This window comes from Nothoprocta perdicaria, unplaced genomic scaffold (genome assembly GCF_003342845.1).
Source record: "Nothoprocta perdicaria isolate Ctin4 unplaced genomic scaffold, notPer1 scaffold_261, whole genome shotgun sequence".
Taxonomy (NCBI): Eukaryota; Metazoa; Chordata; class Aves; order Tinamiformes; family Tinamidae; genus Nothoprocta; species Nothoprocta perdicaria.
The window spans coordinates 611,330-627,979 of record NW_020455490.1 but is presented as its reverse complement, the minus strand read 5'-3'; the positions used below and the strand labels follow the sequence as shown (position 1 = coordinate 627,979).

At 43.3% G+C, this 16,650-nt stretch overlaps 1 protein-coding gene across 5 annotated transcripts in view; it reads left to right on the top strand.

Annotated features, from left to right (window-relative positions):
* FYN (FYN proto-oncogene, Src family tyrosine kinase) overlaps positions 1 to 16,650 on the top strand; it is a 71,152-nt gene that overhangs the window by 17,152 nt on the left and 37,350 nt on the right. For 2 of the 5 annotated variants that reach the window (XM_026040693.1, XM_026040689.1), the window contains exon 1: positions 4,909 to 5,040. The exons of 1 other annotated variant lie outside the window; for it this stretch is intronic. The gene's annotated coding sequence lies outside the window, so the exon portion shown is untranslated. Of the gene's footprint in view, positions 1 to 4,908; positions 5,041 to 5,573; positions 5,626 to 13,371; positions 13,390 to 16,650 lie in introns of those variants that run through there. 2 more of the 5 variants (XM_026040690.1, XM_026040692.1) reach the window with 2 other exon arrangements.

Genomic DNA, 16,650 nt, shown 5'->3' with positions numbered 1-16,650 from the left:
TTGCAGTTTAGCTGCAGGCTTGTTTTGTAGAATCAGGATAAATTGAATCTTGGCCTTGAACTGGTATCTCTGTTTTGGAACAAACATCTCAATGCAGCACACTGCAGAAGGAAGGAAGTCGAATAGAAATTAGATCACTTTCCTTTCCTGCATTATTTCTTGTAAGCGTGATCTTCTTGCATATGGAATAAACATTTCCTGTAGTAAAAACACTGCAGCAGCCTGCAGTCGCCCAACAGCGAGTAACCCACTGTCACTCCAAACTGGAAGTCATATCAGACTCGTATATTTAGGGGAAGGGTTCCAATCAGGCAGACAATCAGATCTCCAGTCCTTATCCGGCTCTGAGAAAATAGGGAGCACAAAGTACCTAATAGCTGCTGGGACTGTCATAACGATTGCAGCTTTGCAGCAGAGCAAATGTGATGAACCCTGGGTCTTGGTGTAGACGGCTGTGTAATGACAGGAGTGCATTCAGTTGCTGCTTTTTCATTTATCTAGCCTATCTAGCCAAAATCCAGAGGATACCCTATCCTCTTTATTTCACTTACATTATTCCTACATTATAGTTGCTTTATTTATCTAATACCAATCATCAAGCCCATTCCAGGAGTTGTTTTACAGCATCGTTAAGTCCTAGCCATGCTGGCTGTCACTCTACTGTGAGAGTAGTCACATAGATTGGAACACTGTTCAGGGTGGTGCATCGCTCTCTGGAGATGCTACGATGTTAGAAAAAATACTTCAAAATTTAATAAGACAGCCTGAGAAATTCCAATAACATCCTTAGCATGTTAAGCCTTACTCTCTTTGTCCTCCGAATCTCTGGAGCAGCAGTTCCAGAGCTGGGCAGCCCTTACTACTCTGATGAGCAACCRAAGCATGGACCTCACTTTGGGGCCCTATTTTGGGTTAGGTAGGTCAGGTAAAGATTGAGAGATGATGAAGGATAAAAGACCATTTCTTTCTGGTGCAGGAGTGGTTTGATATTCTGGGTCAGGTAGTTTCAGGAGCTTAACACATGATCATGCATCTCTCAGGGGCCTGGTTTCTTACAGATGCTGCGAACGGTGATCTGTGTCTCTTTGTCGCGGTTAGGTAGCACATACAGACTCTGGTTGTGGTAGAGAGCCCCATACAAGCAGTTGCAGTAAAGGGAAATGAGAATAAGTTTCTTCACAGGGTTTTCTCTCCTTGGAAGCCCTCTAGGTGCAGAGAAAGAGGAAGCTGTAGGAGTCACATCTGGCTTTTGCATGACACCAGTGATTGCACTCAGTGTGCATGGAGGGATGGGGAGCTGAAGGGAGAGTGCTGCTCCGGGACAGGAGAACGCCTTTCTAGGAAAGGAGGTAAAAGAGGGAGGAGGGAATCAGGGTTTGCAGTTTGGGATTTGTTTGCTTGTATTCCTCGTGTAAAATTGACAGACCAGCCATTTTCTGCTTTCGGATGATCCCCATGAGTTCTAAAAACTGTGCCGTTATTCTGTGTTTTTTTCTTCTCCCTTTATACAGAAGTTATGTCAGGAGCAACTGTAACCAGTTAGAGAAGCAAATTTTTACTTTACTCTTTTATTCTCCAGGTAGTCATCATGGCTTCCTTGATTTGGTTTCCCACCAGAATTCACCTTGTCCTTGGAAAATATTCCCAGCCTCTGTTCTTTCAGTCCCCATGGAGAAGATTAAGAAGTTCCCTTGATGTTCCCTGAGTTGGCATCAAAATATGCAGCCTCAARGTCTCTCAAACTTGGAAATTTAAACCGGGGGCCAGACAGGAACTTTTCATTGCCTAGAAAACTATCTATACAGTTCCTTATTTTTCAGACGAATGAGAGTCAGGCCTTGCTTTAAGGTGAGGGAGCTGTCTTAGTAACTCTTTTGAATTTACTCTAGCCATAAAGACCTGACTTGCGCTCCTCCTGAGGTTTGAGATTAACATCCTAGATGGAGCAGATGTTTCATGTGGGTTATATAGAAAGAGCCAATTATATATATGAGACATATGTAAATCTAAGCTGTAAATCACATCCTGTGTACATATCCAAATGCTACTGTTGAAGTGCTTGTCTTCGTTTTCCCTTTCTTAGACACCATATATTAGTTTTTCTGCTGGGAGGTGTGTGTTTGCTTGGCTGGGTTTTAGTTTGCCCTCTATTTTCTCCTATTGTTTTCTTCAGTGAGGAGCAGAGATTGGGTAGAGCCCTTTTCGAGCCTCTGTTTACATCAGCACATTTGATCTGCCTGCGTCCAAAGGAATTATGTCAAAGCAATTGCCTGCATTTGCTTCTTAGCATGTTCTCCAGCAGCGCCGTCGCCTCAGGGTCAAACTGGAATCCATTAAACTGGAATTGGGGCAGAAACTGCAGCCAGCCGCAGGTCAGCGGTGCCTCTTGAGATCTGCCAAAGTGACACTTCTGGGGGTCACTGCATTAACTCCCATAGCATTGCCGAGTCTGCTCTGCGTGAATTACAAAGGCGGACGCTTAGTCTCACATACTCCCACTTAATTCCTTCTCTGTGTGTCTGGAGTAAAAGGACAAGCTTAACTGCTGGCTCATTTCTTTATATTTCAAAGTTTGGGTTTTTTTAATCCATATTTAAACTTGTTTCTATGTTTACGTATTTATGTTTARTAAGATTACCATGATTGCTTCATCCTTAGAAAGAAATTTGTGAATTCCTATATGCCTATGCCTATATGATCTCTGAATGAGTGAAAACTGGTGGCATCTTTTGACATAAGYGAAGCCTTTAATTGGAGAGGGCACCACAGCTGCCCAGCTGCTGAGCGGGACCCCCTCACGCTGTAGGACGTAGCCGGCTCGCGCCAGAGAATGGGGCAGAAAAATGCATCCAAGAGGACAAACGGTGTTAAAATACAAAAATGCACAATTCAAAGTGCACTTTATCAAATTCTGATTAATCTTCTATTAGTAGCTGTGAGGCTTTGCTCGTGATAGGCTTTTTACCAAAGTTCTGTTCTTTTAGTAAAGATTTGCTAATTGTACACTTCTCAGTCAAGATCTGTTGACAGAAATGCCAGGTATAGCAGAGACCTTTTTTTGGTGGTGTGTTTGGATGACTGCATATATGTATATACACATGCACACACATACAGTAATAACGATTGGACAGACCTTTTTCCTCCTTAAAATTGTCACAAGCTTCATCGCTTTTGCTCACTCTRTATTTTTGTGTTTCTGTCACTTTGCCTGTGATGGGATTCTGCTTTTGATTGTACTGGTCCGTGCTGTATTTCAGAAGGAATCGCACTGTGAAAGTGACTGAAAGTGCCAAATACTCATTTTTTTTCCCACCTGCTGAAAAGAAAACTATCTGTTGAATCATGATTAATTAAATATAATGAAATGTTTGTATGAAATAATGCCTTTTAAATCTCTGGAGTGGCATATGTGAACCAACACTGAGCTCAACTAATTGAGATTATTTTATCTGTTCGATTTGCAGAATTTACATCGCAGCATTTAGTCATAAGTGAATTCATTCTAGAAGCTTAAAACGAGCTGATGCCAGCAACTGGGGTGGATCAAGCAGTCCCCAGTCCCCTTTGCCTCTCCTACACATTGATGGGATTAATACTTGCTGGCCAGAGGCCCAGGTTAGGACAGACAGCGTGGACAAAAGCTCGTGCTGTGTCCTTGAAACCCACCACACTTAAATATTGGCAGGCTGCGGGATGAAGGAAATTCAGAGCACAGAGCCCTTAGGAGCCCACCTGCCAGAATCCAGCCCTGGGATGCACGACCGGGAGCTTTCTCGGCAGCGTGCGGTTCCCTCAGGCAGGTGCAGGGAAAGGAGAAGGAATGGGCAGCTCCTGCATGAGCTGGGAGGTGCCTGCTGGGGCAGCACTCACCCCCTCTCAGCCCCTTGGAAGACACTAACTTGTCTCCCTCAGCAAGCCAGGCGCTTCCTACGTTCATCCTCAACGGGTCAGGTTGGGAGTGGAAATATCTGCAAGGTAGGGAGGATTCCTTCTGTCACCCTAATTCTTTTAGGCCCCCTTTTGTGGCTTTGGGATCCTGGGGCATGAATGCAAGCAGCAGGCAGCAGATAAAGTAAATTGCTGATAAAAGAGGGACAGGTTCTCATAGCCAGGGCTGTAATAACCCCGTCCGGCTCCTGAAGGTTGTTTCCTTGGCGTCCCAGTATCAGCAAGTTGGAACTGTGAGTTTTGATGTGGAGCCACGTGCTGGGAATTGAGAGTCTGCTGCCTTTCACATTGCTGAAAAGGTGGACAGYGGAGCGCCACCACTGCTTCCATGGCCCAACAGCCCCCGAGGCCCTTTCCCCTGGAGGCCTCCTGCGTGTGTGAGCGGGAAGGGCGTCGGGATGGCTGCTACCCCAGCACAGGAGTGGGTGCATTTTAATAGGAATGCAAAGCACTGTCAGATGCTGTGATCGCTCCTCTGACCACTCATATGAAGAAGACCATGGATCTTACCTGAAGAACTCCTGCTTCTTGCCTTCTAATCAAGACTGGAAGGGGATTTTTAAATCTAGAAGGGCTCTTTCTAACTTTGCAGAAGTGAGCAGTGTATCACAGTCTGTGCTGTAAAGGCCTTCACTGGCTAATTGGCCATAACTGATCACTGCTGAGAAAAGCAAAACAAAGTGCCCTTTTCCAGTTTGGATTGGATGAGTTTCTACTTGAGTTTTCCACCTTTGCTAGAATAGAGCCCATTGTTATCAAATTAGTTCCCTGTACAAATACGTCTAGACTAAGAGCAGAAAAAAAACCCAAATTTTGGTTTTGTTTCTGTTGAAGACTTCTGTTATCCAGTGTTTTCYGTTCTATAGTCTTTCTCCTCTTAACATTCTTCATGTTTTTCACCTTATTTGAAAAATGGCATGGCAGAACTTGATATATACTTTTCATTTGTTTTTACAGTAGAGGCTCGAATTATCCCTCTTGGCCACAGCCTTGCTTTGGGATTTCATGTTGAGCTGACTGCCCATCAGGACTCCCAGTCTCATATTTAGTCTCTGCTTYGGAGGATAGAGTCCTCTCTCTCCCTCTCATCCTGTAAGTATGACCTGCATTCGTTATTTCTGTATTTGCAGTTACACTTTGAATCCTCTAACTGATCAACTTTTTAATATGTTTAATATGATTGTAGACTCAGACATGTCTTCAGTACAGAATATATTTGAGTTTCTTGCCTGACCTCTTACAGTGCTCTCCAGGAATGGAGACTTAGTGTCAGTCTGTGGAGCATCCTCCCTTTGGACTTCAAAGCATTGAGTTTCTTGATCAAGGTGTTCTATAAACCAAGTCAAATGACTTAAACYTGCAGTGCTATCAACAACCCTGCCTTCATCAAGTGAGCTTGTAATTTTAGCAAGAAGTAACATCAGTTTAGTTTCACAGGATCTATTTTCCTTGAAGCCAAGTTGATTGACTTTAATTATAGAGCTTTCTTCTAAGTTTTTATTAAATGAATCCTGTGTTGACTGTTCTGCCCCATGCAAAGTACTGGAAACTCAACGGACTGGCCTGTAATTACTTTTTACCTTTCTTAAATGCTGGCACAACATGAACTTTCTTCTTGTCCCTAGAACTTCCTCAGTGGCCCAGAACTGCTTTAGAAGCAGCAGCAGGAGCCTGGAGGTTAGTTCTTTAAAAATTTCTAAGACAAGTCTATTTGTACCAACTGATTTGAAATACCTAGAGGAAGTTATTTCATCATCATCATAAATAGATCACCTGGCTTTTACTTGCAGACTAATCAGAYATATTTACTAAATAACTTCTGCCTCTGCTGTGTTGTTCTGAATGATTCTACCACTTTTGTTGTTTAAAATTCGTCTTTCTTCATCTGCTTAGCAGAGTAAAAAGGCTACTTGCCTTACTTTTTTCCTAGTATCTTCTTGCTTCCTTTGTATAGTCTTTAGGTTTTATATTCATTGTTATCTTTTTCTTTTCTTCCCCCTTCTGGCTTTATGTGTAGTACTTTATATCTTTTTTTTTTTCACTTCCCTAGTAAACCCAGCTGTTGGGTGTGTGGTTTTTTTTTTTTTTTTTTTTGGTTGTGTGTTATATTTAACTGGTTGGGTCCTACTTTTTCAGCTGTAGGCATTTAGCAAACATCTTAAATCATTTCCAAGTTTCTTTCTTTTCTTTCTTCCATCTGTCTTGACTCCCATCTGTTTTAGTTTCAGGAAATTACCTCTCACTAATCATGCCTTCTGTTTTTAATTTATGGATAGATGAAGTGTACGTTCATATATTGTATAAAATTTCACCACAGTGAATATTAATACAATGTACAATTTCTATTTGTGTGTAAAATGTTAGTCCTTTTYAGTCTAAACAAGCAAGTTTGTGATCACTTCCTCTCCACTAATCAAGATGCAGAGCAGAGGCTGTTTCTGTCTCACACCACACGTGGCTTGCAGGCAGTTCAGGTGTAGCTACAACCTGTGACGAGCAGCAGGCTGTGCCTGTGGGAGGGAGCAAGTCAGCAGGTCCTGCTGTGACTGAGATGGTGGGGTGTCCGTGATACTTACTGTATATAGGTGTTGAAGAAGCCAATCATCCTATCCTCTAAAATCTTTCTGATCATCTATAAGAGATGCCAGCACCTCATCTTACGTGATTCATTACTRTCCAAGTTGACTTCCATCCTAAGTTGTCAATCACTCATACAGATTTTATTTGTGACATGAAGTGCTTGTCAATTCCCCTCGTCCAGCTGGGCTTCTTAAATTGGTTACAATTATTCCTTTTAACACTACACTAATGAATGCTGATGAATAATGAATCTACCTAATAGTTTTCAAGAATATTGATTGGAATTGCTGCTGTGAAGACATRTGGTTTGTCATTCATAATTTACATATAGGCAACTGAGAAGGATCTCATCTTACAGCCTCCACTTTATGTAATGTTGTTCTTGACATCATGTTTTTGTGCTGAACATGCTTTTGGTTGCTTATTTAATCTGATTTGTTTAGCCTTGRCCCATAGTCAGTAGACCATGATCCACAAATCTGGCACCTGTAGCTTGTGTTACACACCTAGTTGTTCTTCTGCAGTCTTCAGATTTTTGTCTTTTCGTGCCAGGAAGCAGGGAAGAACTCCAGACAGGATCTCCAAATCTCCTGAGTTACCTACATTTGTGTAATCTATGAGGTATATCACAAAGCAGTCACCTTAAGTGAAACCCTGCCTGTCAATTCCGGATTTTTCTCCAATTCTGCACTTGTCTTTTTAATCCAAAGAAAGAGCACAAAGTTCTCTTGTGTGCCTCTTCCTCACCCAGTGCTCTTTTCATTCTCCCAAAGAGGAGAGTGGGAGCAGTTCTCATGGATGCTCTGGATCAGTGCTTTACAACTGCTCATCCTCAGAGTCTGGGGAAGGCATAAGTGAGTGTGAGAGGGAGCTCAAGCCCCACCTGCAACATGTTGCCACGTTGCCTTGTGGATGTGTGTTTGTTTGCTCGTATTTGTGCTCTGCGCTTGTGGACCACCTGATAATTTGTGGTCCCAGATCCCAGGTCAAGGAACGCTGTTGTAGATAGTCCTGCAGGGCAAGTGGAGGACATGTTCACCTGAGCAAACACCCACCCTCTGCTCTGTGTGTCTGAGAGGATCTTGAGGTGCGGTTTTAGTACCTTTGCAGATGTTCCTTCATTCACAGAGCAGATTTAACGTGCAGTTTCTTCTCTTAAGTATATGAACCTTGGGCAATTGAAGAGAGTACAGAGAAAGAAAAACATCAGACTTTCTCTGGCTTGAGGGCAGGGGCTATAAAAAAGTGATGGTGTCTGCTGTTTTTGTCACCCATTGAGTCATAGCAAACCTGTCTGAAAGGCTGATCCATCCTTCTGACCAAAGATAGTACCATTCCTGGTACTGCCTTCACARTGCTAAGATTAGCTTCTCTAATCAAAACGTCACAGCCAGGAGAAGGATGATCAAACAACTAGAAATACAGGGAGAAGACCATACCTGTCTAGCCTTCACATTGCCCTAACCATCTCTTCTAGCTTATCTTTTCTTTTTTTCTTTTTCAGTCTTTATCACTAGAAAGATTGTTTTTTTGTATATATATATATATTATTGTTGTTGTTTTCCTGACATATAACCAAATTATCTGTAACTGCCATTTAACCTATTACTTTAGTGTGACATTCTGTTTAGGACGTGAARGATTGCTTCCTAGAGCTACAGTGAACAGACTGTAGTAGCTTTAAGCCTGAAGAACCAGATTCTGACCTGTAGCTGAGTCACTAGACATGAGCATCCCCTGCAGATCATTCCCTGAGCAGTACATGTAATAAACTCGGTTTCATAATGAAGTCAAGTTAACCCATCATTTTCTTTTATTCTTGCACTTAGACATGTTCAAAGAGCTTAAAAATAGATCTACCATATGCTTAGTGAACAGGCTAAAAATGAGGTACTTTGAAGAATGTATTCAGTCCTTACATGGAAAACTGGAGTAACATTATCTACCTCTAGAAACCATTTTCATGATGCTTAGAAGGCATCAGGTCCCTTTTTTAGCAAATGATACCAGAAGGGAGTAGAGGTCTTTCTCTCTCCCGCCTTCCCTCTTCATTTTTTCCACCATCACCCCTTCCCTAAACTCTGAATCCCATCTTGAAGCACCTGTGATCTTCTCCCTGTATTTCTAGTTGTTTGATCATCCTTCTCCTGGCTGTGACGTTTTAATTAGAGAAGTTTAACCACCTGCCAGTGAGGGCAGGCTGTGGGATTAATCAGCACAAACGAAAATTCATCACTCCTACAGCCCAATGTATTGATAATTATGCGACCAGTGACATCTGTTTTCTGTGCAAAGGTAGGCAGAGCTTTAACATTTTGCCRTTACTGACAGTCCAGCTTCAACACTGTGGTTGCTCACTGGCTGTTGTGACCGTCTTCTCATCTTATCTGCAGCACCTACCTACAGCACCTCTGCAAATGCAGCTAAAGCCAGCTGCAGTTGTGGTGAGAAAACTGATTTTTTTTTCTTGTGAACTGGCCACAGAGACATTTTTGCTCCTTTCTGAGAAAGAGGGAAGGAGGATATGTTTTTTCTCCAGCATAATCTAGCAAATACCAAATTTAATTAGTGCTTCAAAAAAATTACCAGTAGTAGCGTAGATGTAATGAGATCCCCTTCTGTAGGACCCTTCTTGAGGGAACAGGGCCCTGAACAGTCTCCAAGTAAATCATCTTACTGAGTCTCAGCTTGGTTCCATTTCCTTGCTGACACATACTTCAACTTCTTCACTCACAAACCAGAAATCAGACAAGGCAGTGAGTATGTTAGTTTTGCTTGTGCACAAGCAACGGGCAGGCGGGGAGGGAGCGTCTGGGGGGAAGAAGCAATATATTTTGAGGGAAGATCCAATATATTTTGAGGGAAGATCTTTCTGTCAGCCTCATCTATTCCAAAGAAGCAGACAGGCAAAACTCCCTCCCTCCCTGCTCCCTTCCCTGCCTTTCCCAGTTCGCATTTTGCGTTCTCCTCTGTGCAGCTCCCGTGCTGTGAATCGATGAACACTCATTAATCCTGGGTAGATTCTAAAAATAAGAATTGAGAGAAAAAATCACAACAGGGCAAATCAACCTGCAATCATCTTTCTGTTCTCCTTTATAGGGGGGGAAGGAAGGAGGAAATCAGTGGAGACATCGTTTCACTTCTTTTTCTGAGATAAAGTGACTGCCATTTGCAGCAGTTGTTCTTTCAAGGCAGGATTTCTAACTTATATACTTAAAAGGCACATTAAAAGTGAGGAGCATTAGCTCAAGATGTTTATGCAGACCATCCACCCACTTCCTTCTGCTGGTGAACAGAGCTACCACAAGCAACCTAGTGAGGGAGGAATGTAGCTTGAAATCATCAGGTTGCACTGATGTTGCGTTCTTCGGTGTTTCTCAGAACCAAGGGTAGAACCATCTTTGGGGGACTTTTAATTGCAGAGCAAACAGTGTGTTTATTTTGTGTATTTACTGCTTCCAGCTCTTAATTTCCAAGCTTTCTGAAAGTCCTTGTAAGAATAGAAAAAAGAAAGAAATCCTAACTGAAGATATGAATCTGACTTGCTCTTCAGTGTACAAATGTAAAACCCGCAGGCCTTCTTTATCAAGTTACCTATAAATAAATCTCTCTCTTTTAAATTGCCACTGAAGTTAAGCTGTTGAGGAAGAGAAAAAAAATAAAATGAGGATTTCTCCATACAACGGATCCTCCTGAGCTTTGCTTTTCTGGGGCATCTCCTTCTCAAAGCAATAAATACCATGGGCTGATAGAGGGTGTAACTCAGCGACTGTTTCTTTAAGAGGTAGCAGGGTGAGATTTTTTTAATTTCTGTAGCAGAGAAGGGTTGGGTTTTTTTTGTTTTATGGCTATTTTTTTTCTTTTTTTAACTGAGAGGAACATACCACAGAGAATGAAGAGAACTCACTCTTTTCAGAAGAGCTGGGGCGGCGGTGCCGTTCGCGGGCGAGCGCCGGGAGCGGCTCTGCRGCTGTGCGCAGGTCTCGCCTCCATCCAGAGCCACGGGCCGCGAGGCACCTTGTGCCCTTCTTGTCCCCCTCTAACTCGTAGCCTCGCTTGGGTTGGCGCTCGGCCTCTGCAGCAACGCGGGAGCCATGGAGGCGCCCCGCTAGTATGAGCAGCAGGATGACTGGCCTGTTGCTCAGGCATCCATCGTGCCGCCTCCTTGGCGTTCAGTGGCCGCCTGTGCTGCCCGCGGACAGCTGCAGTCACAGCCCCTGACAGAAACCAACCATCTGGTCATAGTTTCTCCTTCAGATCCTTCCTGAGGAGCCTCCCCTTTGCCAGCCACCCTGGCCTCGGGGGCTGGCTGAAATGAAGCAGGCACGAAGCCGCACACATCGTCCTCATCTTGCACTCCTCCCTTTTAGCTCGAGTCCCGAAAGGGAAAAAAGAAGGCAGGCAAGCGCACAGCAATGCGCTTCGCAGAAATGTGTTRCAACTCCTGCGTTGTCTGTATGGTCAGGAAACGGCTGCCAAGGCCACAGTCCTGTGTAAATGTGAGGGAAGGGCAGGGCRCGATGGGGCACTTCAAAGCGCAGAGGCCAAGTCTGCTTTCCTTGTRGCAACGGGAACTTTTCCTGGCTCATTTCTGGCCGGCCTGACCGCCGTGGGAGACCTCCATGTTGTGGGAGACTTCCACATCAACTTCAGGCCAACAAAAGACCAACTTTAGGCGGACAAAAGATGCTGCAAAAGGCTCTTGCCTGGAGCTGGAGCTCCAGGAGTTCCTCTAAGGCGGCTCTGCCCACTGCTCCTCCCATGGGTTTTCACTGACACTCCGCACAGCCTGCTTCTGCTGCCAGACAAACAAGCCATTTAACTGCAGAGCTTTTTCAGCTCAGCCCACTAAAGTCGAGCCTGGGGGTGGAGCTCTCTCCTCAGAAATCTCTTCAAAAATCAAGTGAATGCAGCCCAAGCATTTTTTTCACTGCAGTTTTTCACATGAATATGCTGTTTGAATGCACTCATTGATCCAGATACATTCTTGACTCAGAGTTTTGCCCTGGCTTTTCTGGCCTTTTGTTCAGAAATTCCACAGTATGTATGTGAGATTTTCTGCATATCCAGGATATCCAATGGAAATACAGTCTCTTTTCTGATTTATATTTATTAATGCAGTATGGCAGGTGCAGTGCACATGCAGAATTACATTGGTTCTACACAAATTCCCAGACTTTGCCCTCTTTTACAAAGTCTGAAACTATTTCTAGATTGGGCCATTAGTTTCAGTAGTTCTGCTAGGTAAATAAATATGCAAAAATATAAGGTAACTTGCAACCTAAAGCCTGAGAAACAGTAAATAACAWCAAACAATTCTTATTATTTTCATGYGTTCCCTGCCTCTTCCTGYCCTGTTTTGTGATTCCTACAAACTATGGAATCCCTAATCAAACTGCCATGAGGGCAGTCTTCTATAAGGTCCCAGAGCTCATAGATATAAATAAACAATGCACCAACTGTTGCTGTTTTACTCCATCTGTCTAATTCAGATTGACTTGAAACGGACACAGAGTGAATTATAGAAACCCAAAATGCTGCTGTCAACATGTGTGTAAACCAAAGACAGAGATCATTAAATGCAGGCCATCAGAGCTGTTTGGCTACATATGACTAATTTYGAGTGCCTCTTTTTTCCCAGCTTGGCATGCCTTTGTAATGGCTTCTAAGAGTCAAGTGAGTAAGCAAGAATTTTCTGAAAATTGGATTTTTTTTAATGTGTTTCAGGTCTGTAGGTCAAAATACTTGCTCCATCAGTTTCTCCCCAGAAAGCTAATAACGGTTACTTAGAAAGTAAGATTTTCCAACTTTGGGATGAATTTCTGTTATGGTTATAATCCAGCCACAGGAGGTATTCCACAGGAAAAAAAAAAAAAAAAAAGTGTCTTTCTAAAAATTCTTATTATTCTGACTTTTGGAAAATTCTTCAGTACTTCTTACATCTCTATGATAACCCAGAATGTAGCATTTCAAATGTAACTCATGAAATGGTAGCTTGATATCACAGACTGCTACTTCTGTAGTGCTTTCAGCAAAACATAAAACACCAAGATGATGTCCCTTGGAGAGTATTATTTCACTGCCATGCTGGATGCATCGCTTGGTTTCATTAACAAGCACGTTCACCACAGAGACAGAATAAAGGCCCAGGATTTTGTTCTTTTGATTCCCTTTTAACATAACTGTTTTTTAACTCAGCTTTCCTGCTGGTGGTACTTTCATGTCAATTTGTAAGATTTGGTCAGAAGAAGATAGTTGACAGTTACCATTCATCCAGTCTTTCTCTTTCATCTCCTCCTCTGAAAGAAGTTCTAAAAATATACAGAATTTCATTCCAAAGAAGGCTTTAGAGAGGAGGAAGAATGCACCCCTGCAGGAGGTGAACTTGCTGCATGTCYCTTCTGCAGATGAAAGTTCTCTTCTGTAGTAATGTCCATCAGTAGGCAAAGGGTTGGAGGATAAATGCTATGGCATGGATAGGAAGACATAAGCAGATATTTCCCTGAATCTTCCTGTATCCCTCCCTCATAAGACATCCACTTTCTTCTGGAGCACTCAAAAATCAAAATCTGGAAAAATCTCTGTAAAGCTCTGTGTAGAAACAGCTAATGCAAGGGGCAAATTTACACTGTTTATCCTGCCGTCTGTCTTTTCCCAATGTTTTTTCCAGTGGTCCCAATGGGATGTTGTGCAGTCTCCTTCTCTGGAGATCTTCCAAACCCRCCTGGATGCCGCCCTGTGCCCCGTGCTCTSGGTGTCCCTGCTGGAGTGGTTGGACTAGATCATCTCTGGAGGTCCCTTCCAATCTCAACCATCCTGTGATTCTGTTGATTCTGTTTATAGCTGCAGAAGCAGGAGAAGGTCATGGCTTATCAATAGCCTTTTGTTTTCAAATATCATATATCGTTTTAAAATAAAAAATTGAAAAATAGTTTTTATTAGGACTCCTCATTTTTCTGGGTGTCTATTAGGAATCTTGTTTTGTTTCTGTTAATGGAGTGAATATCTCGTGTTTGCTGACATTTCAGCAAGTTTTGTATTGAGAATCAACCACCCTCTAGAAAAAGTGGAGGCGATTAATGTAGCATTAATAACATCTTTGTAGGTGCTGTGGTTAGATAAATAATTAGCAGTGTAATAGGTAATTTTGTATGTTCATCCAATATTGTTTCCACCATGTGGGGTAAACTACTGTTTTAGCCAGTCTGTTGTTGGATTGCCTGCAAAGTACTTTGTTAGAGTCCAAAAAATATAACAAAGGAAAGAAACGAGACAACTCACTTTTTTTCCCCCATTTATCTCTAAGGAAATCTTACAAACCATGTAAATGTTTTATATTTTCATGAAAACACATGTTTTACATTGCCCATAAAAGCACATCTATAAAATAAACAAATGCAACTTGTTTGCATTAGAAAAGTTCATTTTAATTGAGCTACTTATGTACTTTCTAGCAATACTAGTGACAAACTGTGATAATGCTGCATGACCCATAACTTGTACATCTGAGAAACACTGCCAGTCCTAATGGAAACTTAATAAAATCTTGTTCCTTTACGGTAAGTTGCGCAGCCTGTTGGATGAACAACAGTGTGTGCTCCTCTCTAGAGAGTTCAGTGTAAAATAGTTCCAGATTTTGTTTAGTGAGCTCAGAGCTGCCTGAGTAACTCCAGCCTTCCAAAGCTGCAGTCGTTGACATTCAGGGTGGTGAGACTGTAGGATATTAACTGCCTGCTCTGTGATATACTGAAGGAGATCAGTTTTTGGAATCTATTCATTGATATAAAGAGTGATGCTGAATGGAGGTTATTTTTATTGTCCATRAATGCCCTAAGTTAGCTCAAGCCTATACATGCACACATGTATTCTTCCACATTTAGCAAAATCCTCGGCTTTCCTRGCTCGTGTCTTTGAGCCAGGAAACGACAACTTGCAAGGTCTTGGCTTGGAAGGATGTGTGTGTGTAGCACRCTCTGTCACATTTCGCAAGAGGCTCCAATCGAGCCGTCTTTATCCTTGGGTTGTCTCGACGCTGTAACAAAGTGGAAAACGGCAAAGTGGAAGAAAAAAGCCGTCTTTGTCAGTCACTCACTGCGCATCCAGCTCTCCTCCCCTCTAAACTGCCAGTGCCAGAAAAAAKATAAAGGGAGCAAAAAGCGAACTAGAAATCCCAAGTTGATAGTTCAGTGGTTCTCAATTTACATCATCCCTTCAGCAGAAGAACCCCCCAACCATTATTTTATTGGCACTACCAATATGCATCTCCTGGTTTACTCATGTTTCTTTTTTCTTTCCCAGAATTAGTACTTTGAATGATTTTATTTGGCAGGTGATCTGTAGTTCTAACTTTTTCCTCATCTACTTACTTGAATGTGTAAATGAAGTGTGTCGGGCTGGCTTGTCAGCACTTGTAACTAGACACCTGAAATCCTCCCAGATGCCAGTGGAGATTTTCTTCCGTACACAGCCAAGTTTGTGAATGAGCAGCAGAGCACCATGAAAAATAATTCTCATATATATAATGCTTTTTCTTCACGTCTGCAAAAGCAGCAGCCATGAGAAGAAAACCTCTTTCGTCATCACTCCCCGCTCTCAGTTTCATGTTTTCCCTTTCTTTCTTTTCCTTTGTTTGTTTTTTTTTTCTTTTTTTTTCTAGTGAAAACACAGGGCAAAAACTCAGAGAAGAACCCGAGCTGGGGCAGGGGAGGGAGGCGCCATGTCGTGCCAACAAAATGGCTGCCGCGATTCCAGGGCCTGCCTATGCCCAGCCATTTTGAAGCGCGCGCATGCGTGCACGCTCCAGCACTGACCACTGCGAATCTTCCATCTCCGATGGCTCGGTCGTCTCATTCAGGCTGCCAGCACCTCTGTGCTGCTGCTGCCCAGCCTGCCCGCCGTGCCATGGCCGTGCTCGAGGCGCAGCCTGGAGCGGATCCCGCTGCGGCGGCTGCAGCAAAARGCCCCGCATCGCCCTGGCGTTGACCACCATGGTGCTTCTCCTTGCTCCCTCCTGATGCCCAACTGACTCCTGGCTCCGGGAGGAGCCTGGGAAGACCCAACCTTAAGCTAAATTGCTGCCGAAAAGCTCTATAGGGCCAGAGCACTCTGCTTTTCAAAAATGGGCAGCGCAATTTGAACTGGACACTTCTCCACCCCATGCAGGACTTGTGGGGCTCCCAACAAGGCTACCCGTCCGGGTGGCCTCAAGGGCCTTGCAGGCCCCCACGGCAGCCCCAGCGCTTTGTGCTCTCCGGCTGCTGGCCACCGCAAGCAGCCTTTCCCAAATCCCTTCCTGCACTTCGGAATCTGCAGGGACAGGAGCGCTGCCTGTCCTGGCAAACTTGGTGTAGGGAGCCCTGGTTTCTGCTTCATCCCTTTCAACTCACATCCAGAGATTCCCCAGGTTTTTGCGAGGGGGCTACACACTGTCCCGGAGGAAATAAAGGGAATACGGGCAGCGCTGCGCTGCGAGGAGGAGGTGGAACGTGCGCTGACTGCAGACAGCGCCGCTCGAGCAGGGCGGCTCACAAACGCGTATTCAAGTGCTGCTGCTTTTCTGAACACGCTGGCACTGTCTTCAAATTGTGGAAAATACCCTTGAACAGAAGGGGTTTTATAATGAGGCAGGCTCGATGTAAGAAGCAGGTATCTGTATTGTGAGCTGTCACAGGCAAACAGCTACTGCATAATTTCCCAGGCATTAGCAGCAGTGGAATATGCTTTTTCAGAATCCCCTGAGTTTGTCAAAAGCAATTTCCTGTGTTGATGCTGGGGCAAGGCATACAAAATAGCCAGTCTGGCAGCTTCAGAAAAATGAGGATGTTTGCAAACGGATGTACTTTTTATTTATTCTAAGTGGAGGATATTTGCTGAAATGCGAAAAGAAATATGAAAAAAAAATAGTTGTGTACTAAGCTATACTTTTTGTGTGTGTGTGTGTGTCTCACTTTCTCCATCCTGTTCATGTATTCTGGACACAGTATGTAAGGCTGAGATTGAGAAAGTGATTTTTTTTTAATATTTTTCTGTTGTCATCCTTCTTTCTTGTAATCCCTGCCTGGAGTATATTGTTTCTGTTCCAGGTTACATGTAAGATTGACCATAGTGCATCAGATAGAGGGT